We start from the raw sequence: 22,622 nt of genomic DNA on the forward strand, positions 1-22,622 counted from the left end.
GTAGTCTGCTATGTGCTGTAGATAATGTCCGACTACGCCACCCGTGGATTGCGGCTATTATGAACCGCCACTGCAAGGCAGTCCCCTGAGGCTGATGGTGTGTGCAGCTGAGTTAGTATAACTTCCCACGGGAGGAGTGTAGCCTCAGGGCAATGTAGTGGATGGTGGGGGTGATGGTGAGCCTCCGCTCCCTGTCTTCTCCTCCCACTGACTGTACTCGACTCGACCCAGATCTAAGATGGTGCCCACCTTTTATACTTTCCCCTAGTGTGTGAGCTCAGGTGACCAGCAACCAATAAGCTCCTACCTACGCTCAGGAACCGTCCCCTCCTGCTCCTACATCACCGGGTTTTCCTCCCCCCTCCCCACTCCAGCCAGGGACATGGTCTGTCGTGCCTGCATTGGTGTCTAATGGGAGCACCGTTGAACTGTCCCCCAGAAATGGGGTGTGTGTGATGTATGCAGCTACCTGAGCCCTGGTCCATACTCCATCCTTACCCGGGAGTGAGATATCACACCTCTGGCAGAGGTGCAATACCTCTGTAGCGACCGAGCCCTCGGGGCGCTACAAATGCATTTGTCTTTTTAAAAAATAATGTAAAAAAAACAAAACAATAGGATCTTTCTTTAGTATAAAAAACAGCGTCACCAATTTAACCTCAATGTAATCACATTGTTCAGCTCATGCACCTCCTCCTCCATCTCTGAAATGACCACATCAGTCACAAGCTGACAGCCCTGCAGTACTGCCTTGGCCAAGCGGCAACAGGCTGTGCTGAAGATAACATGCTTAATGCTTAATTGACAAACCGCCTAGCACTGCAGAGTTGTTGAAAGCTGTAACACAGCAGCCTGATCTATGTCTCACACTGCTGAACATACTGCCAGGCATGGTCGTGTGTGACAATGGGCGGAACCTGTGACGGAGAAATGACAGCCAGGGTAGATACGGTTTCCCTCTATGCCAGTCCTTTCACCGAGCTAAAGAATATGGCTGTGGTGAAATACAACTCCCACTGAGAAGCTGTTTCAGATTGAAAAACATTGTGCCCACCAGAGGATTTGATTCTGAGGGCTATCCTTTCTCACCCGCTCAAGAGCCCCATAGTTGCTGCAAAGTTAGCGCTATCATGAACTCTCCAGAGGTAGAAGCCAAGGCACACCAGAGGATTCTCTGCTGGGACTGTCCAACCCTGCCGAGAAGCAGGCCTGGTTAAGAAGAATGTGTGGGAAAGTTCCCGGACACTCTATAGCTGCTTTTTTTACTGAGGAGGAAACACACGCAAACACGGGGAGAACATACAAAGTCCTTGCAGATGTTGTCCTTGCTGGGATTTGAACCCAGGATACCAGCGCTGCAAGGACTCAGTGCTAACCACTGATCCAATGTACTGCCGTTCACCCTCTAATATCTAAGAGGCTAGAGAAACTTGCACCTACTGCCACTCTATCTTCAGCTCCCTTGTTAGAAACTAATGTATTTGGGCAGCCACTCAGTCTACCAAAAAAAATTCCTGAGAAAGAAATTGAGGATGGCTTCGCTACTGGTACTGGGGGCAGTGCTAATACCATGGCGTCGTACCATAGTTTGCTGGAAATATTCCAGACTGGTAGGAGGCAAGCAAATTCCCACAGAAAAGTACCAGCAGTAATGTTCAGGCCACATCTCAAGTGCAAGCAGCTTTAGAGGACTTCCTGGGAGAATTGACACGCAGGGTAGATAAGGTTTCCCTCTATGCCAGTCCTTTCACCGAGCTGAATACTGGCTGGCTGCATACTTGCACTTGCATTCCAAGTAACAGAAAACTAAGCAGATGGTGGCCTCTATCACCATCATGGCCTCACCTCGGCACTATGAACTCTCCTGAAGGAGAAGCCAGGGCCCACCGGAGGAGTCTCCCTTTCTCTCGTGGGCCCGTCCAACCCTGCCCAAAAGCAGCCCTGGCTAATAAAAGTGTGGGGGAACGTTCCCGGACACTCTATGGCTGCTTTTTTAATGTGGATCGGCCATGCTTATGCATGTTATTTCTCAAAACACCTTACAGATCAGGCCATTGTCCAACTCTGTATTCAAGAAATTAAATGCGCAAAGAAATGTGTGTGTGTCAAAGCACCACCGACAAGTGCGAGTTGATGTTGGACGGGCTGCCATTGCTTCTGCAACAAGCTCAATTGCAGGACTTCCTGGGAGAAATGACGCGCAGGGTACATACGGTTTCTCTCTATGCCAGTCCTTTCACCGAGCTAAATGCAACTCTTAGCAAAAAAAGTTGTGGACTGGCTCCGTACCGTCCCTAGGCCACATTCACCTGTCCACGTGTTTGTGGTTAGGCGGTCCTTCCCAGTAAGTGCACTGGGGAGGGCACAGGTAATGTTGTAGGTCCCGTGCTTGTGGAAGGCGGAGGTGATACCGGGAAATATAGTGGCGGCTGGGGACCGAGTATTTACACCCGGCCACCACTGGCATGAGGTTGTGAAAAGCTTCCACATCCACGAGCCTAAAAGGCCACATTTTAAGTGCAAGCAGCTGTCAAAAATTTGGCAGTATAGTATTGCAGCCTGTGGGTGGGTGGCTGCCTGCATACTTGCACTTGCATTCCAAGGAATAGGGTAAGGACAACTGAACGCTGCATTGGGACAAGGACGTGGACTGTGATTGTCTCAAGTCTGCAACGACAGGTGCATAGCGGGAGGCATCTTCGCATTCGCCAAGGATCACTTATGATGGGCACACTTTTAGGCAGTGACCTGGGAGTCAGAGATGCTTCCATAGGTCTTCCCCATGCTGTTCCCATGTCTTTCAGCACTGTATGCATGTGTCGCACAGCAAATAGCCAGTAAAATGTTAAAATGACATTTCCTGGTGAATGCATTTGCCTTGGTTGAAAGCAATTCAAAAGTGCAAAAACGCATCAAAAACACTACGTGTGAACATAGCCCAAGGTGTGGAGGAGTATTTTTGTTTTTGGTCATTTATTTTGCCTTATATACAAGTCATTATCCTGGAAAGGATGTTCCTTAACATATTTCCCAGAAAAATCCATTTTGGTTTCGTTTTTGTATGTTTTATTGTGAGTCCGTAAAAGTGGTGTAATACTCTGACCACTTTGCTGACAGCAGTGATCTGGGAGTCAGAGATGCTTCCAGGGGTCTTCCCCATGATCTTCCCATGTCATTTGAGCACTGTTCCCGTCGATTTTGGCAATTTTTAGGCCCTCTGCAGACCGTCAGGGGGAGCCGCCTGAAAAATGCTCGAGTTTCCCATAGACTTACATTGGGCTTGTTACTCGGGTCGAGCACCCGAGTTTTCCAATTTGCTTGACCCGAGCAACGAGTACCCGAGCATTTTAGTGCTCGCTCATCACTAGCTATTATCCTAAGTCATATTGCACGACTCATTAAATTGATTGTGACTTGTAGGATAGCTGCTTCCAATAGGTGGCGCTATAGAGTTCAAGTCTTCTTTTTCTCTGAAGAGGCAATTTGCATTTGTAAGAGCTGCAAAGATGTGAGATATGCCCTTCTGTGACCCCACTGAAAATTAGGTTTTTTCTTATTTTTGGAAGGGGTGGGTCACAATTACAACTTCTGCTATGGGGCGACATGATTTATATGTACTCCCCTGCTCACGAGGAAATACCGAATGGTTCGGTCCTGTGATCTGACTCTTAAGATCTTTTAATTAAAACGTACTTTGTTTGTGGGACAACCCCTTCAAGCTTGTTTTCATATGGAAAAGTTCATCATTACATCTGATAAGTAAAAACTTCCTCAATTGTAGACATTTTTTTTAATAAATATGAAGGTTGGCCCATGACTTTGTCCAAGTGTTTAATTTTGGCCATCTATGTATTTGAGTTTGATATCACTGCTCTATAGGATTTATTTCAATATTCACTTTTATCATTTTAGGGATCCTATTGATCAAAATAGCATACATTTGTATATATTAGAATGAAAGAATAAGGATATATACAAATTAATCAAAATCATGTACAAAAATAAAATTATTTTTAATCTACAATCTTATTCTTCAATATTGAATCATATTGCACACATGTTTACACCAATATATTCTAAGTAGTTTTAATTGGATTAATAATATAGAAGAATGATGAAAAAGTTGATATAAGTGCAATGGAGGTCATTAAACCCAGGACATACATATCCATTCTGCAACATGATGCATGTGATTGGATGGGTATAGATCCTCACCACATCCCTTAAGTCACTTCCACCTCCAATCCACAATCTAACCTTCTCAAACTCACGCAACCCTTCTAACCTTATACCCATCCACCCAGCCCCCGCTTTCCCAGTCCCACTAACAGGAGCTCTATGGAACGCTCGCTCCATCTACAACAAACTTTCCAATATCTATGATATTTTCATTACTAACAAAATTTCCTTCCTCGGCATCACCGAAACCTGGCTCACCCTTTCTGACACAACCGCTTTAGCTGTACTTTCAAACGGTGGATCGACCTTTCCCACATCCGCCCCAGCGGCAAGCATGGTGGAGGACTAGGTTTTTTCCTGTCCGATAACTGCTCCTTCTCCCAAATCCCACTGCCACCCTCCGTTACACTCCCATTTTTTGAGGTGCACTGTGTGCTCATCTACTCCACCTCCAACCTAAAACTGGCTGTCATCTACCACCCCCCAGGCCAGCCACCACCTTCTTCGACCACTTCACCACCTGGCTATTTCACTTCCTTTCTGCTGACATCCCCACTATCATCATCGGCGACTTCAACATCCCCATTGAGACTTCCCTCTCAGCAGTCGCTAAGCTTCTATCCCTCACTTTCTCCTTCGGCCTTGCTCAATGGTCTTCTGCAGCCACTCACAAAGATGGCCACATTCTGGACCTCATCTTCACCCGCCTCTGTTCCCTATCTAACCTCTATAACTCCCTCTCCCTCTTTCTGACCACAACCTTCTTAAATTCTCTTCCCTCTCCTCTCCAGGTCCACAATCCCCACTCCACAAACTTGCACAACCTCGCAGAAATCCTAAACACCTTGACCTACACTCACTCTCTGAATCCCTTATCCCTCTTACGGACATTAGTTCCTTACATGATGCAAATGTTACTGCCGCTTTATATAACACCACAACAGCTGCAGCTCTCAATTCGGTTGCTCCATCACACATGCCAAAGCTTGCAGAATCAACGAACCCCTGGCACACCAGCCTGACTAAATAACTGAGGCGTGCATCCAGAGTTGCTGAGCGGAGATGGAAAAGGTCCAACTCCAATGAGCATTTCATCGCATTCAAACAGTCCCTCACTACCTTCAAGTTCACACTCACTGCAGCAAAACAAACATACTTATTATCTCCCATATCCTCCCTGTCTCACAACCCTAAACAGCTATTCAACACTTTCATTTCTCTCTTCTGTCCCCCAGCACCTTCTCCCTCTCCTCTCATCTCAGCCAAAAACTTTGCCTCATTCTTCAAACAGAAGATTGACACTATCAGACAAACCTTTTGCCTAAAGTCCCCACAGCCCCTTCTCATCTACTCAATCCTCCTCCAAAACCAGATTCTCCACCATTACGGAAGATTAACTTTTCTTTTTACTCTCCAAGTCACACCTCACCACCTGTGAACTTGACTCAATTCCGTCCCACCTCATCCCCAACCTTACCACAGTCTTCTTCCCAACCCTAACCCACCTTCTCAACCTGTCACTAACAACTGGTGTCTTCTCCTCATGCTTTAAACATGCCATGATCATACCCATCCTCAAAAAGCCCTCCGTTGATGCATCCTCTGTATTTAGCTATCGCCCCATATCACTTCTCCCCTATACCTCAAAACTAATGGAACAACATGTCCATTTTGAACTGTCCTCCCACCTCTCCTCCTGCTCCCTCTTGGACTGCTTACAATCTGGCTTCCGACTGCACCATTCTACTGCAACTTCCCTGACTAAAGTCACCACTGACCTACTAACCGCCAAATCCAAACGGCACTATGATGTCCTCGTCCTGGACCTGTCAGCTACCTTCGACACAGTAGACCATTTCCTCTTACTACAGACTCTCTCATCTCTCGGCATCACAGACTTGGCCCTATCTTGGATCTCCTCATACCTAACAGACAGGACATTCAGTGTCTCCCACTTACACACAACCTCCGTATCACGCCCCCTATCTCTCAGTGTCTCCCAAGGTTCAGTCCTAGGGTACCTGCTCTTCTCCATTTACACCTTCGGTCTGGGACAGCTCATAGAGTCTCACGGCTTCCTGTATCACCTCTATGCTGATGACACACAGGTCTACCTCTCTGGACCTGAAATCACCTCTCTACTAACCAGACTCCCACAATGTGTGTCCAATAGTGATGTGCGAGCATAATCGCAAGTACTCGGTACTCGCCTGAGCATCTCAGTACTCAAGATGCTCAGAGCTCACCGAGTACTTCCGAGATGCTCGGGCGGATGCTTGGGTCCCCTCCCTGCATGTTTGGGATTGTCTGCCACACATTGTAATGCCACAGCCATGTTGGTTATGGCATTAGAGTGATTGGCTGGCTGCACAGCGTCATCAGGTCTATATCAGACCTGATGCCACCATGCTCGTCAGTCTACTCTGCAATCAGGCATTGTAGGGAGAGGTGCTGCTGAGCTAGTGAGAGATTTGGTTGCTTATTAGTTAGTGTAGGTATTCCACAAAATTCTCTACACATATCCATGTCAACTAACAGTCCTTTTGAGTACTAATCAAGCTGCAGAGATATCAGTGCTAGGCAGGCTTGCAGAGTATAAAGCAGACTGCAGTGCAAATAGCAAGAGGGTCTATCAGTTCTGTCTGCTGGTGATTTTACAGATATTACATTTGTAGAAATAGCCCCAGGTATCAGGCGCCAGGAATATATATTTTTTTATCTTAATCCTGATTATTTGCTTAAAAAGCAATCCAGAGAACACCGTTTTTCTGCTCCATTTGCTTGTTGGCACTGCAGAATACAGCCATGTCCTTTCCATATTACAGCCTAAAAATCCATCTATTTAAAACTGTGGTTTGTCTATCACACGGTTCACATATAATTGCGCTGAAAATTTTGCCATTTCTGGCTTCCATTGAAATTTTGTTGCAGTGTGTCAGCGAACTTATTGACACAAGATCGCTGTTAAAAATAGTAACCTACAGGCCAGCTATTTAAAACTGTGGTTTGTCCGTCACACAGATCACATATAAATTCTCTCTAAATTCTGCCATTTCTGGCCTCTATTAAAATTTTGTTTCAGTGTGTTAGCGAACTTATTGACACGAGGTTGCTGTTAAAAATATTTACCTACAGGCCAGCTATTTCAAACTGTGGTTTGTCCGTCACACTGATCACATATAAGTTCTTTCCAAATTCAGCCATTTGTAGTGAGTGAGAAAGATATTGTCCTCCATTTAAAATGGGCAAGTCACGTGGCAAGGGACGGGGAACTGGACATAACGGTGATGGTGCATGCAGAGGCCGAGGGCAAGATGAAATTGTGCCAACAAACACCAATATCTTCTCGCTTGACCTTCCTTTCCCAATTAATAGGGGACCGCAAAACACCACTATTGAACACAGAGAAGTGTGAAAAGGTTATTTGTTGGATAGCAGATAATGCTTCCAGTCACTTAACCACCACCACCACCCTGTCTTACATACGGTCAAGTCTCAGTAGCCGTGAGTCTGGACCGCATATTCCTCACCCTGATCCTCCTTCCTCCCACCATGCCGAGTGCCCAGAGACAACTGATAACACACTTGGACACTCCGAAGAGCTGTTCACTTTTCCATTTCTAGATTCGGGCCTCTTGCCTGGTCCACTTGAAGCGGGGCAAGAGGAGATCGCATGCAGCGATGCCAAAATATTTGAGCAGCCACAGTCATACGAAGGCGACGGTGGGAAAGTGTCACAAGAGGTGGACGATGATGAGACAGAATTGCCAGAAAGTCAGGAGGTGGACCAGGGTGCGGAAGTGGAAGACGAGGTGGTGGATGATATAGTAACTGACCCAACCTGGCAGGAGAACATGCAGAGCGAGGACAACAGCACACAGGGGGAGGGAGACAGAGCACCCCAACAGGCAGGAAGAATCAGTGTGGTGGCCGCAGACAGAAGGCTTGTAGCCGTTCCCCGTAACACCAACACGATGGAAGTTGCCAGTACAACTGTTAGCTCTTCCCAAGTCTGGTTGTTTTTTAAAGACTCTGCCGATAACCCCAAAAAGGTCATTTGCACCACCTGCCAGGCCAGCATTAGCAGGGGTAGCAAAACTACCAGCCTGACCACCACCAGCATGATCAGGCACATGGCAACAAAGCACCCGACTTTGTGAACCGAACCCCAGGGTCCAGGAACAGTGTCTGTGGGTGACACCACTGCTTCTTCCCCTGTTGTGTGTGCAAGCCAATCCCCTGTCCATAGTGCATGCAAAGATGCCTCCTGCCCTGCACCTGTCATTGCACTCTCAACTAGCACCTTCAGCAAGCACAACCTTGTCCCAGCACAGCGCTCAGTTGTCCATACCCCAGTCCTTGGAACGCAAGCGCAAATACGCAGCCAACGGTCCACAGGCCACACTACTAAATTCCCACATTTTGAGACTGATTGCGCTCTAAATGTTGCCTTTTAGGCTCGTGGAGACGGAAGCTTTCTGCAACCTGATGGCGGCCATCTCTTGGTACTCGGTCCCCAGCCGCCACTATTTCTCCCGGTGTGCCGTCCCCATATTACACAAGCACGTGTCCCACAACATTAGCCATGCCCTCAACAATGCAGTTACTGGGAAAGTCCACCTAACCACAGACACGTGGATAAGTGCTTTTGGTATCGCTGACAGTACACTGGGTTAACATAGTGGAAGCCAGGACCCAGTCAGACCTTGTGACCGAACACATCCGAACCTGGTGGCGTCTCTGAGGCGATGCAAGCTCACACATATACCATGCCTGGCCTATGTGCTTAACCTTATGGTTCAGTTGTTTCTCAAAATCTACCTGAGCTACCGAATCTGCTTGTCAAAGTACACCTCCTGTGTGCCCATTTTAGAAAGTCAGCTACAGCTTCCGCCGCCCTTGCCGAGCTTCAGCAGCGTTTGCAGCTTCCGACTCACAGACTGGTGTTTGATGTCCCCACGCATTGGAACTCTACACTGCAGATGTTGGGAAGGATTTGTGAGCAGAAGAGGGCAATTGTTGACTGCCAGCATCAACAAGGCCATCGGTATTCAGTTCAGACTCCACACATAAGACCTCAGGAGTGGACATGGATGTCAGACATCTATACCATCCTCCAAAACTTTGAGGATTCCATCAAGATGGTGAGCGGTGATGACGCTATAATTAGCATCACCATCCCACTTCTCTGTCTTCTGAAACGCAGCAGTCTGGCACGCATGGCTGAGTTTATGTTACCCTGCCTTTCCCCTGACCCTCGCGTTCTCAAAATTTTGGGTGACAGTCATTACTGGTTGGTGACACTTCTAGACCCATTCTGCAAGGAGAACTTTATATCTCTTATACCTGAGGCGGACAGGTCTACAAAAATGAGGCAGTACCAGAAGGCCCTTGTTGAGGAACTATTAAAACAATTCCTATCTGAAAATGCTGGCCGAAGAGTTCACAGATCCTTGGATAACCAAGAAGTACAGACGAGAGAGACACAACTCCAATCCAGTTCTGGGAGAGTTTTCTCAGTCCCTCCCATCGCACAGGCCCTGAGGTGCGGGGTACTCTCACAAGGATTGCAAAGTTTGGGAAGATGCTGAGGGAGTACCTTGCCGACCATACCAACATCCTCCGTGATTCCTCTGTGCCTTTTAATTATTTGGTATCCAAGCTGGATACGTGGAATGAACTGGCTCTCTACGCCTTGGAGGTCCTGGTCTGCCCTGCCGCTAACGTTTTATCAGAGCCGGTTTTTACTGCCGCTGATGCAATTATAACTAATAAGCGCATCTGCCTGTCAACTGAAAATGCTGACAGGCTGACTCTTATAAAAATGAACAAGGGCTGGATTGGGCCAGACTTCTCAATACCACCGAAAGATAACAGCGTAACATAAACTCAAATCCAGTGTTTTTTTTTGGAAGGTGTATTCCCATGCACCTTTTCACATCCACACATTGGTATACGCTTCCTGATTTTGGCTATTTGCTCTTGTCCTCCTCCTTCTCCTCATCATCATCCTCCACCACCATATCATCAGGGTGACCATGGTCCGTGATGCAACACCCACATAATTTTTAAAGGGTGTTTATGATGCCCGTAAAAATTTTTTATACAGTATCGTCATGTATACCCCCCAGGGGTAAATGTTTGTCAGCCCATACACTTCATGCATGGGCATTGCAAGTATAGGAAAACCACTCCTTTTTAATGGGAACATTTTTTTATGAGGCCCTCCTGCACGTCTTTTCCAAGGTGCATTGGAGTTCTTCCCAATTTTTGGCAGCCCTTGCATTCACTGCATAGTCCAACACTATGGGAGACCCACTTGTTAATAATGGGAACATTTTTTCATGAAGCCCTCTATGTCTCTTTCAAGGTGTATTGGAGTGCCTCCCAATTTTTGGCAGCCCTTGCATTCACTGCAAAGGCCAACACTATGGGAGACCCACTTCCTAATAATGGGAACATTTTTTCATGAGGCCCTCTACGTCTCTTCCAAGGGGCATTGGCGTGCCTCCCAATTTTTTTTCAGCCCTTGCATTCACTGCATAAGCCAACACTATGGGAGACCCACTTCCTAATAATTGTTACATTTTTGCATGAGGCCCTCTACGTCTCTTCCAAGGGGCATTGGAGTGCCTCCAAATTTTTGGCAGCCCTTGCATTCACTGCATAGGCCTACACTATAGGAGACCCACTTCCTAATAATGGGAACATTTTTTCATGAGGCCCTCTATGTCTCTTCCAAGGGGCATTGGAGTGCCTCCAAATTTTTGGCAACCCTTGCATTCACTGCATAGGCAAACACAATGGGAGACCCACTTTCAAATAGTGGTACCATTGTTTTCAGCGGCCCTCTGACCTCCATGTATCTTCCAAGGAGCATTGGAGTGCCTCCAAATTTTTGGCAACCCTTACATTCACTGCATAGGCAAATACAATGGGAGACCCACTTCCTAATAATGGGAACTTTTTTTTTCAGGAGGCACTCCTCTACGTCTTTTCCAAGGGGCATTGGAGTAGGTCCAAATTTTTGGCAGCCCTTGCATTCACTGCATAGGCAAACAGTATGGGAGACCCACTTCCTAATAATGGGAAAATTGTTTTCAGCAGGCCCTCCTCTAAGTCTCTTCAAAGGGGTATTGTGGTGCGTCCAAATTTTCAAAGGGGTATTGGGGTGCATCCAAATTTTGGGCAGACCTGCCACTCACTGCATACGCAATAACAGTATAGGAGACCCACTCTTTAGTAATGGGAACAACAAAGCATAGAGGGCTCTCTAAGAATAGCCAGGGCCGACTTCTGGCCCTTTAAGAATTGTAAAGGCCGCCTGATGGCCCTTTAAAAATAGGCTTTGTGACTTTCAGAGTCCCTCCTTCATAAATGAAATAGGATGTGTCTGATCAGGTCTCACACACCACATGGCCCCATAAGGTTGTAGAATGTTAAAATGACATTTCACAGTGAATGCATTTGTCACAGTTGAAAGCAATGCAAAAGTGCAAAAACACATCAAAAAAGCTATGTGTGAACATAGCCCAAGGTGTGAAGGAGCATTTTTGTGTTTGGTTATTTATTTTGCCTTATAATCAAGTCATTTCTCTGGAAAGGATGTTCCTTAACATATTTCCCAGGAAAGTCCATTTTGGTTTCGTTTTTGTATGTTTTATTGTGAGTCTGTAAAATTGGCGTAATATCTCTGACAACTTTGTTGACATCAGTGACCTGGGAGTCAGAAATGCTTCCAGGGGTCTTCCCCATGCTGTTCCCATGTCATTTGAGCACTGTTCCCATTGATTTAGGCAATTTTTAGGCCCTCTGCAGACTGCCGGGGGGAGCCACCTGAAAAATGCTTGAGTTTCCCATAGACTTACATTGGACTCGTTGCTCAGGTCGAACATCCGAGCATTCCAATTTGCTCGACCCAAGCATCGAGCACCCGAGCATTTTAGTGCTCGCCCATCACTATTCATCATTTCTCCACTATGTCACTCAACCTCCCCATCCGATCTATCTATCAAAGTCAATAGCTGTCCATTCTCCCCAGTCCCGCAAGTTTGCTGCCTCGGGATAACCCTGGACTCTAATCTCTCCTTCAAACCACATAGCCAAACCCTTTTCACTTCCTGCCGACTCCAACTCAAAAATATCTCCTGGATCCACACATTCTTCAACCATGAAATCTGCAAAAACACAAGTGCATGCCCTCATCATCTCCCGCCTCGACTACTGTAACCTCCTTCTCTGTGGCCTCCCCTCTAACACTCTCGCACCCCTCCAATCTATCCTAAATTCTGCTGCCCGACTAATCCACCTATCTCCCCGCTATTCCCTGGACTCTCCTCTCTGTCAATCCCTTCACTGGCTCCCCATTGCCCAGAGACTCCAGTTCAAAACCCTAACCTTGGCATACAAAGCCATCCACAACCTGTCTCCTCTTTACATCTGTGACCTAGTCTCCTGGTACTTACCTGCATGCAACCTCCGATCCTCACAAGATCTCCTTCTCTACTTCCCTCTTATCTCCTCTTCCCACAATCGCATACTAGATTCCTCCCGTGCATCCCCCCATCTCTGGAACTCTCTACCCCAACATATCAGACTCTCGCCTACCGTCGAAATCTTCAAAAGGAACCTGAAGAACTACCTATTCCGACAAGCCTACAACCTGCAGTAACCACTGCTCCACCATACCGCAGCACAAACAGCTCTACCTTGACCTACTGTATCCTCACCCAGCCCCTGTAGATTGTGAGCCCTCACGGACTGGGTCATCATTCTTCCTGTACCAGTCACCTTCGCGTTTTTGTTTAAGATTGTTGTAATTGTTTTTGTTATGTATACCCCCTTTTTCACATGTAAAGCGCCTGTCATGAGTGTATCAGAGGTGACAGACAGTCGCCCTGCAGTTGGTTGTAGGAGATCTCTACGTTTGGCATTACAGACATCTTCTTAGATGAGAGGCTCTCTCTAGGACCTAGCGGCTACCTCCCTCTGGTATTTAGCTACCTGGCCTGGGTGTATATATACCTGGTGTGTCTGAGAGGGAGGTGCCGTCTATATTCATTTCTACTTGTGAAGGCTTAGCAAGAGCAGTACTTCATCCTCTCTGGAGCTTGAGACGGAGTTCGCTTTTGTCTAGAATCATCTAAAGCTAAGCTTTCTCTCCCTGTTTGTCTAAACTTGTTGTCTATAGAGTTTAGTGGAGTGCTCATCTCCTCCCATCCCTAGCCTTAGTCATACGCCAGGGAAAGACAGGGTGAGGCACGCGTGCAGAGATTACTGAAGAGGCAATATAGAGACGATAGTTGAGACAGGGTGACACTAGACCAGACTAGGAGGTCTCCACTTCCCCCTTTCCCTTGTGCCTGGGCTCCCTTTCCCTTTGAATTGCACTAACTCTTTCCTATACTTGGCATGACATTATAGCTGGCCGAGCACGATTTGAAAAAGAAAAAAACAACTGACATTTTTTTTCTGCGTGTTTTTGGGTGTGCACCTTTTTTTTCCTTTCTCACTTGGTATGGGTTCAGTTTGCAGAGCTTGCAGAGCGGCTGCACAGGTGGTCTCTGGAGGTGAATAACCTCTGCGTTGAGGTACACCAGCAACATCATCGGTTACAGGTTGCCTTGGACAGGTTTTCAGGAGGTAGGGACAAGTTTTTTCTATTTAAGGAGGCATGCAAATTGTATTTCAAGCTTCGTCCTTACTCCTCCGGTAATGAAGAGCAACGGGTTGGAATTGTGATCTCCAGGTAGTTAATGCCATTTCCCTTAGGTCTGCCTTTACATCAGTGCCATTTGTAAAATGTCCTTTTATTTTATTTGGATGTTAGAAGGTTTGAAAATTTAGCAGCAATTTTTCATTTTTTTGTAAATGAAATTTACAAAACTTATTTTTTTAGGGACCTATTCAGTTTTGAAGTGACTTTGGGAGACTCATATATTGGAAAAGCCACCAAAAGTGATACCATTTTAAAAACAGTACCCCTCAACATTTTCAAAACTACTGTCGGGTAGATTATTAACCCTTCAGGTGCTTTTCCGGAATTTAAGCAAAGTGGAATGACAGGAATGAAAAATTTTATTTTTACCACTAAAATGTTGCTAACATCTGAACAGGCCCATATAGCTGGCAGACCCTAGGGAAATTACATGGTATTGAATTCTGATGTCAACCATAAGGGCAACACAATCACAATCTCAGAGTGCTGATGGAGTTAAAGGGAGTCCCCACACTATTAACCATCTAGATGCCTTTGTCACTATTTACAGCAGCATCTAATTAGTTAAATGTCCATGGTCCATGCCAACATCAATCGTGGCTGATGCAGCAGAATGGCAGCTATAGTGTACAGCTGGCAGCTGCTGCATTTTAATTTGTTAGAGGATGCTATTTACTTATTTGATATTGGGTTAATCTGCAGTTTAATAGCATTCTGAAGCTGCCTGGTTTCCGCACTAGGAGCACCGTTGCCAGGAGAAAATTAACTTTATTCCTCCCTGCACCTTGTGCTTTCATTGATAGGGGTGGGCCAGTGCGGATTCAATCACCGCTCAGTGTACAGTGACCGGTGGCCCTAACCGCACTGACTGACAGCTGTCTTAGCATTAGATGTAATACTGCGTAACCACATTTTGTGCTATGGACTTCACCTTGTGTTTCTCTTGCCACCCTGGCAGTGTATACTTCGAGTGCAGGTCTTTTTAACTTGTCCTAGAGTAATGCTAGATTGCTTAATTCACACTGCAAATTCAGTTATGGCTCTTTCATCAAAACTGAGCAAATGTTTGCTCAATTTTTCCACTTCTGGTGCCTAAAACCCTTTATCTCTGATGTCAGGGAAATTTCTAGGGTCCAGACATGCATAGTGAGCATAGAATGCTCCGCTGGTGAGAAGACATTGAATTATGCTTTCAATTATTACATCAAAGGTAATGTTTTTTACTTATATCTCATAGATATTAACAGCATCTTTTATCACTTCATCTTGAGTAGACTCACCGGTCATGCTTTTTTTTTCTCTTTAATAACCATTTTTGAGGAAAACTGACCTGTACTTCAAGATTCACAATCCTCAAGTTTTGCAGTTTATTTGCCCACCTAATATAATCATCTGCAGTTTTCTTCACTACATCCAAATTTTTTGAAAGATTTTTGAGATTCTTCTGTGCTCCAGATACCACGGGATAAGCGGTCCAGATATCCAATCCACATGTTTGTAGACATTTTGACAATGAAGATGTCAATTCAAAAATGCACATAAATATTTGAGCTGTAATCACTGTCCCAAACTTAAGCAGACATTCTACAAATGCTTGAGCTATTTCGTGCACTTCTGGTTGAAATCTTGGGTTCTCTTTAATCTTTGTTAATTTGACAATACTGATCAATGTATAAAGCAGAAATCAGGTTTTGCAAATGATGCAAATATGTTTCTTAGTGCAGAATCTTTAGACCACCAGCGACTTTTACAAATTGTGGATTGTCTTTGATTTTCAGTTACTGTTGACAATATCTTTGAAGAACAAAGGTCCTCTACCCTTTCCTCTTTAATGCAACATTTGCTTTTTTCTATGCAATCAGTGACATACTCTTGTAAACAGACATCATACTTGCTGAGAAGTAGAACAAATTCCAAAAAATAGCCATGATCAATAGAAATGTCTTGTAAGGTGTAGGCAGCTTCAAATTTGAGTGTATGTTTACCTATTACTTTTACGATGTCTATTACATGTTCAATATCTGATGTATTTTCCTGACTTGTTCTCTGCGTACAGATATTTGATTGCAAACCAGTAAATAACTGCTGACCTTCAAAAAATAAGGTTCTGTGCATTACACTTGTTTCATGTTTTTCGATTCTTTGGTGATTATGTATCATGTCTGTCATTGCTTCAGTATATAGATTTGTTGAAAAACCCTTTGAAAATGTGAGGCATGCTGAGAAAAATACAGCTTTTTATTCTCCACAGTTGGTCAGTTAGTTATGGTTTGATCCATTTTTCTTTATTTCTGGATCATTAATGTTTTGATGTGGGTGAAAACTAAAAACAAGACGAGTTGACTTGTATTAGGCCAAACAAAGTAACTGAACGTAGGCTGAGATTATAAAGTTGGTTTACAATAGGGGTCCCCAACCAGTGGCTTGGGAATCACATGTGGCTCGCGGGGACATGTTGTGTGGCTCGAAGCTGTCTGATGGCTTAATGCATTAGCACCAGGTCTAGCAAACAAAAGAAGAGTAGGTCTTCAGATGGTGACTTATTGAGAAGGCCTGCACATAAGAGTAGATCTTGATGTGTGTATACTGATGGGGAAAGGATAAGTATAGTAAAGTGGAGATGGGATGATACTGCCAGTTAGAGACGTGCTTGAAACTGGTATAGTAGTGTAGTGAATGCCATAAGAGGGTAAAGTGGGACCCCCTGGATGTAAATATTCTGCCTATAACAGAGGGGGCAAAAGGTTTCAGTGTGCTTTTCTGCGACAAAGCTTTGGCTATGATATCAGAACTGTGGGTTTCTTGGTATCACTGGTGTAAGTATTAAGGTTCCCACTGAATGTGGCGCATGACCATTTATCAGCCTTGAATGTGGTTCTTAAGGTAAGAAAGGTTGGAGACCACTGGTCTAAATGAAGAACTGCTACTTTTATGTGGTTTATCACATTCCGTCATATCAACACTCACCCGGCAATGCCCCAATCTAACGCTTACAAAGAGATTTCTTATTCTGATGGATGAGTTACTGTTGCAGAATCAGTTTCCCTAGTTTGCTATCTCTGTGTGTATCAGAGACAGTTTCCTCTGTAAATGTATTAAGGTTACTAGGCTCAGGAATATTTGGACTGGTTGATAAAGACTGAACAAATTGGATATTTTTGCACATTTTCCAGCATCAGACAATAAAACCTTTCTTTTATTTCTCCCTGATTTTATCTGCAACCGTTTTTAGCTTATGTTTGTTCTCCATGTTTTTTTTCCAGCAGAGTACAAATAAATATGTCTTCCACCCTTTAAAGAAAAAAATAATTTTTTAGGGTAATCTTTAACCAAAATGCTTCACAACCATCACATCTGCCCATGCTCTTTTCCCCAGAAAAAACAAACAAGATTCTGCGAAGTTAACCCCTTCAGCCCAAAACCTGTTTTCACCTTCATGACCAGGCCAAGTTTTCTAATTTTGACCAGTGTCATTTTATGTGGCAATAAATCTGGAATGCTTCAATGCATCCCAATGATTCTGAGATTTTTATTTTGTGACACATTGTACTTTATTTTAGTGGTAAACTTAGGTCAATATTTTTTGCGTTTATTTGTGAAAATATCGGAAATTTAGTGAAAATGTTGAAAATTTCGCAATTTTCAAACTTTTAATTTTTATGCTCTTAAACTAGAGAGTTGTATCACAAAATAGATAATAAATAACATTTACCACATATCTACTTTACATCAGTATAATTTTTGAAACATCATTTTTTTGTTAGGAAGTTAGAAGGGTTAAAAGTTTATCAGCAATTTCTCATTTTTTTCCAACAAAGTTTATTTATCTACAAAAAAATTATCTTCAAGGAACTCACAGGCGCTTCACAGAATTTGATAATGTTGAGCCGTGAAAATAAATAAATCACATTTTTCCCACAAAATGTTACTTTAGCCTCAAAATTTTCATTTTCACAAGGGTTAAAGAAGAAACTGGACCACGCAATTTGTTGTATACCCTAGTACCCCATATTTGGTGGAAAACCAATGTTTGAGTACACGGCAGGGCTTGGTAGGGAAGGGGCGCCATTTGACTTTTGCCATGCAAAATTGGCTAGAATAGATAGTGGACACCATGTTGCGTTTGTAGAGCCCCTGATGTGCCTAAACAGTAGAACGCCCCCACAAGTGACTGAATTTTGGAAACTACAACCTTCAATGAATTTATCTAGAGGTGTGGTGAGCACCTTGAACCCACAGGTGCTTCGCAGAATTTGAAATTAACATTTTTCCCAAAAATATGTTGGTTTAGTCCCAAATTTTTAATTTTCACAAGGGTAAATCTCTTCCACAAAAAAAAGTTTCTTTAGTTTTGCTTTGAAAGGAAGGAGCAACGTTTTTAAAGGCAGACTTTGATGGAATGTTCTGTGGGAGTCATGTTACAATTGAAGAGCCTCTGATGAGCCTAAACAATATAAATCCCCCCACAAGGGACCCCATTTTGGAAAATACACTTCTCAAGGAACTAATGTAGATGTGTGATGAGCACCTTGAACCTATAGAAGCCTTAAAGGATTTCATAACTTTCAGCTGTGAAAATAAAAAAATATATTTTTTTCCCCCAAAAATGTTGCTTTAGCCCCAAATTTTTCATTTCATAAGGGTAATCAGGAGAAAACAATTGGTACAATTTGTTGCCCAATTTCTTATGTGTAAGCCAATATCCCATATGTGGTCAAAAACTACTTTTGAGGCACAGTCCAAAGCTTAGAAGGGAAGGAGAACCATATTATGGTGCATATTTTGCTGTTATGGTTTGCGGGTGCCACACCACATTGGCAGAGCACCTAAGGTGCCAGAACAGCACAACCATCACAAATGTGACCCCATTTTACAAGCTACACCCCTCAATTAATTCATCTAAGGGTGCAGTGATCATATTGACACCACAGGTTTGTCACAGAACCTTATACCTTTAGGCGGTGAAGAAAATATAATTACATTATTATCACAAAAATTTAGTTTTAGCCTCAGATTTTATATTTTCACACTGGGAAATTGGTAAAAATGGCTCCAAAATTTGTCACCCAATTTCTGCTGAACGTAGCACTACCCTATATGTGTCTGTACAGTATTGCTTAGCCACACTGCGACACTCGGGAGGGAAGGAGTGCTATTTGACTCTTGGAGTACAGATTTCCTATAAAAGTTTGCGGACTCCATATACAGATCCCCTAAGTACCAGAACAGCAGAATCCCCCTCAAGTACCCTCATTTTGGAAATTAGGCCCCTATGGGAATTTATCTACAGGTGTAGTGATGATTTTGATTTCATGTGTGTTTTCCAGAAACAAACAGCAATAGATGTTGTTGAGTGAAAATTGCAAATCTACCATTGTAGTGCCCATTACATTGTAGTGCACGTACATTCCAGTGCCCATATATTGCACTCAGCTCATGCTTCTGGAGACACCCACCCCATATATTAATCGGGCTTTCATCGCTACAGTACTGACAAACATGTGAACGCTAAATGTGCTTTCCAGAGCATTTGTGTTACCAGTAATGTGGAAATCCCCTATATTTCCAATACAGATGACAGACCTGAATGCAGGCTATTTTTGTGGATTGAGTTGAAGCTTTTATTGGGAACATTTTACATAATGTTTGTGATCACATTTATCCTGCGCTCTTCGCTGAGTACTTACCATGGGGTTTCCATCTAAGTCTCTGACTTTGAGACTCCCGACAGATCCAATGACTATAATGAGGCAGCAGAGTTACCCTGCAGAAGTGCAAAAAACTGTGGCTGACCGCATTTTCATGCCCACTTAACCCTCCGTCACATACAATAGGCCTGACAGGCACATCTCTTTTACTTTCATTTCTCCTTCCTCACCAGATTGTGAGGAAATCCCCTCCCTCCAGGTAGTCTCCTGTCTCTAGCAGCTCTGTGAAACCTCATACCACAGTTGGATTGCAGAGCTTCAGGAGGACAGATATAACTGCGCTAATCTCTCAGGCTCATTGTATGTGAACACGTCACACTCAATAAGGTTGGTATTTTATGTTTTTATTCATCACAATTGTTTATTTAGCTTGTTTTATGAATGTATAGCACAAAGTGTGAGGATATTTCATAGAAATAAGGAAGATTAAAAAAGAAAGTGTGCTGCTCAGGCATATACAGTAGTTCCCTAACACATATTCCTTCTCTTGCTTCAGATTATCTGCTGAAATGGAGAGGAAAATGTACAATTTATCAAAAAACCTTGATGTTGAGGAAGTAACAAACATGCTGTTAGATGATGCAGACCCCACACTGAATGAGGATTTAGGAGAGGAAAGTGAGATTGATTCTCATGATGAGGTGGACGTATGTGAAGTGGATTCTGAAACAGAGCAAGATGGTGACAGTGATGAGGATGAAGATGTAGAATCTTATTATATGGGAAAAGATAAAAAAACCCAATGGAACAAGAAGCCATTCCAGAAAAAACGTAGGGAACCTCAAAACATTATTACTCACCTTCCTGCAGTTATAGGAACTGCAAGTAATACAAAAACTGCAGTTGAATGCTGGAATAGTTTATTCACAGATGACATTCTGGACTCTATTGTCACATATACCAACCAATATATAGACATTATAAAGGACAAGTTCATCTGTAACAGAACCATCAAGGCCACAGATGAAATAGAACTGCGTGCTTATTTTTGATTATTATACCTTGCAGGAGCTTATAGGGCAAATAGCAAAGTTTGGAGGAACTTTGGAGTAAAGATGGGGATGGAGTTGAAAAATTTGGCCTTGTTATGTCCATAAACAGATTCAAGCTTCTAATTCGTTGCCTTCGGTTTGACAACAGAACTACCCGAACTGAACGTAAAACACATGACCGACTTGCTCCAATTTGTGATATATTCCAAAAATTTGTTGAAAACTGTAAAAAAAGCTATTGCCCTGGGTAGAATCTCACTATTGACGAAATGCTCCCTGGTTTTCGTGGTAGATGTGCCTTTCGTCAATATATTCCATCAAAGCCTAACAAATATGGAATAAAAATGTATGCCCTTGTTGATGCCAGTAAGACCTACATTTACAACCTGGAAGTTTATGCAGGAAAACAACCAGAAGGTCCTTACTGTGTCAGCAACGAACCCAGTGATGTTGTAAAAAGACTGGCTGAGCCCTTATTTGGATCGGGTCGCAATATAACAGCTGACAATTGGTTTTCAAATTGTGATCTGATTGATTATCTGTCGGAACTGTAAGAAAAAATAAAAAAGAGTTGCCTACACAGTTTGTAAGTGTGAAAGGGAGACAACAGTACAGCAGTATGTTTGCATTCCATAATGGAAAGGTTTTGGTTTCCTATGTACCACAAGCAAAAAAAATTGTACATCTTCTATCAACACTTCATGATGATGATGCCATCGATCCTGGGACTGAGGCACAAAAAAACCCGGAGATAATTACATTTTATAATGCAACCAAAGGGGGTGTTGATACAGCTGATCAGATGTGCTCAACTTTCAACGTCAGCAGAAACACCAAACGCTGGCCAATGGTCATATTTTTTGCTATGTTGAATTTGGGTGGTATAAATTCACAAGTCATTTACCTTGAAAACAAGCTTTAACCACTCCATAGACGATTATATCTGAAAAAATTGGCCCATGAACTAGTGCTTGGGGAGCTACGCAGGAGAAATATGAAAACAATCGGTATCCCCTCTCGCCTTCAAGTTCAGCTCAAAAGATTCCGCCCAGAAGATGATAGTGAAAATTCACCACCTGCACCACCTCCCAAAAGAAGGAGATGCACCACCTGCACCACGGAAAGTGGAATCAGAAGGCTTTCTAATTATGAATGTCACAAATGTCATAATGCAATCTGCCTGACACATGCAAAAATGATGTGTAATTCTTGCTCTTTGCTCTGCAAGTGTAATTTTTCTGGGGAAACTTCAGGATCTAATTCTGATTGAATATGTGTTTAATAGTACTTAAGGTACCTTAAAATTAAATTTGTTTCCATAAATTTTCTTTGTAGAGTTTTTTGACAGAGTCGAACTGAGGACTATTTGGTGGGAGTTTTGAAATGTTTGTATTTCAGAATTATTAGTTTTATGTTAAGTAAATGGTTTTTTTTTGCACCTGATTATGTGTAGTCTCTTTTATTACATCCCTATGAAGGTCACTGATCACTTTTAGAGCACTGAAATTGCAAACATTAGATATTATAGGTATTTTTTCTAGCCTGCGCCTGACAGTCACATTGTATGTGAACTCGTTAGAACCGATATTGTATGTGACGGAGGGTTAAAAAGACAGACACTGCCGGATCATAGGCCAGACAGTGGTTCACAGTTGTCTCCATCTGCCTCATTATAGGAAATCTTTCACCAGTAGTTCCATCTGAATCACTTCATTTACAGATTTACACAATGTGCAATAAAAAATTATATTGTGATACCATGTTAGCCAGAAAAATCAATGTAATACTTTTATGCCCAAAAATTTCAAAAGTATTTTAGTAGTGATAGTTTTTCTGGTTAGCCAATAAAGTTATGTTTGAAAGCTTTCACTGCACAGAAGAACCTTTTTCAGACATGGAGCCTCTGTACTCTAAAAGCTTGCAAACTTAATTTTTCTGGTTAGCCAATAAAGGTATCACTAATAGAATTTGTTTGTCATTTTTGGGCATAAAAGTATTTAGAGAGATTTACATAGAAACCCTGGG

The 22,622-nt window shown here is 43.3% G+C and overlaps 1 long non-coding RNA gene across 1 annotated transcript in view; it reads left to right on the forward strand.

Annotated features, from left to right (window-relative positions):
* LOC141165624 (uncharacterized) overlaps positions 1-20,611 on the forward strand; it is an 86,890-nt gene extending 66,279 nt beyond the window's left edge. The window contains exon 3 of the long non-coding RNA XR_012251182.1: positions 20,102-20,611. This is a non-coding gene — a long non-coding RNA (uncharacterized lncRNA). The remainder of the gene's footprint in view (positions 1-20,101) is intronic.
* Positions 20,612-22,622: the final 2,011 nt, after the last annotated feature.

Source organism: Phyllobates terribilis, unplaced genomic scaffold (assembly GCF_046119375.1).
Source record: "Phyllobates terribilis strain yellow unplaced genomic scaffold, ASM4611937v1 Scaffold_11__3_contigs__length_659146591, whole genome shotgun sequence".
In the NCBI taxonomy this organism is placed as follows: Eukaryota; Metazoa; Chordata; class Amphibia; order Anura; family Dendrobatidae; genus Phyllobates; species Phyllobates terribilis.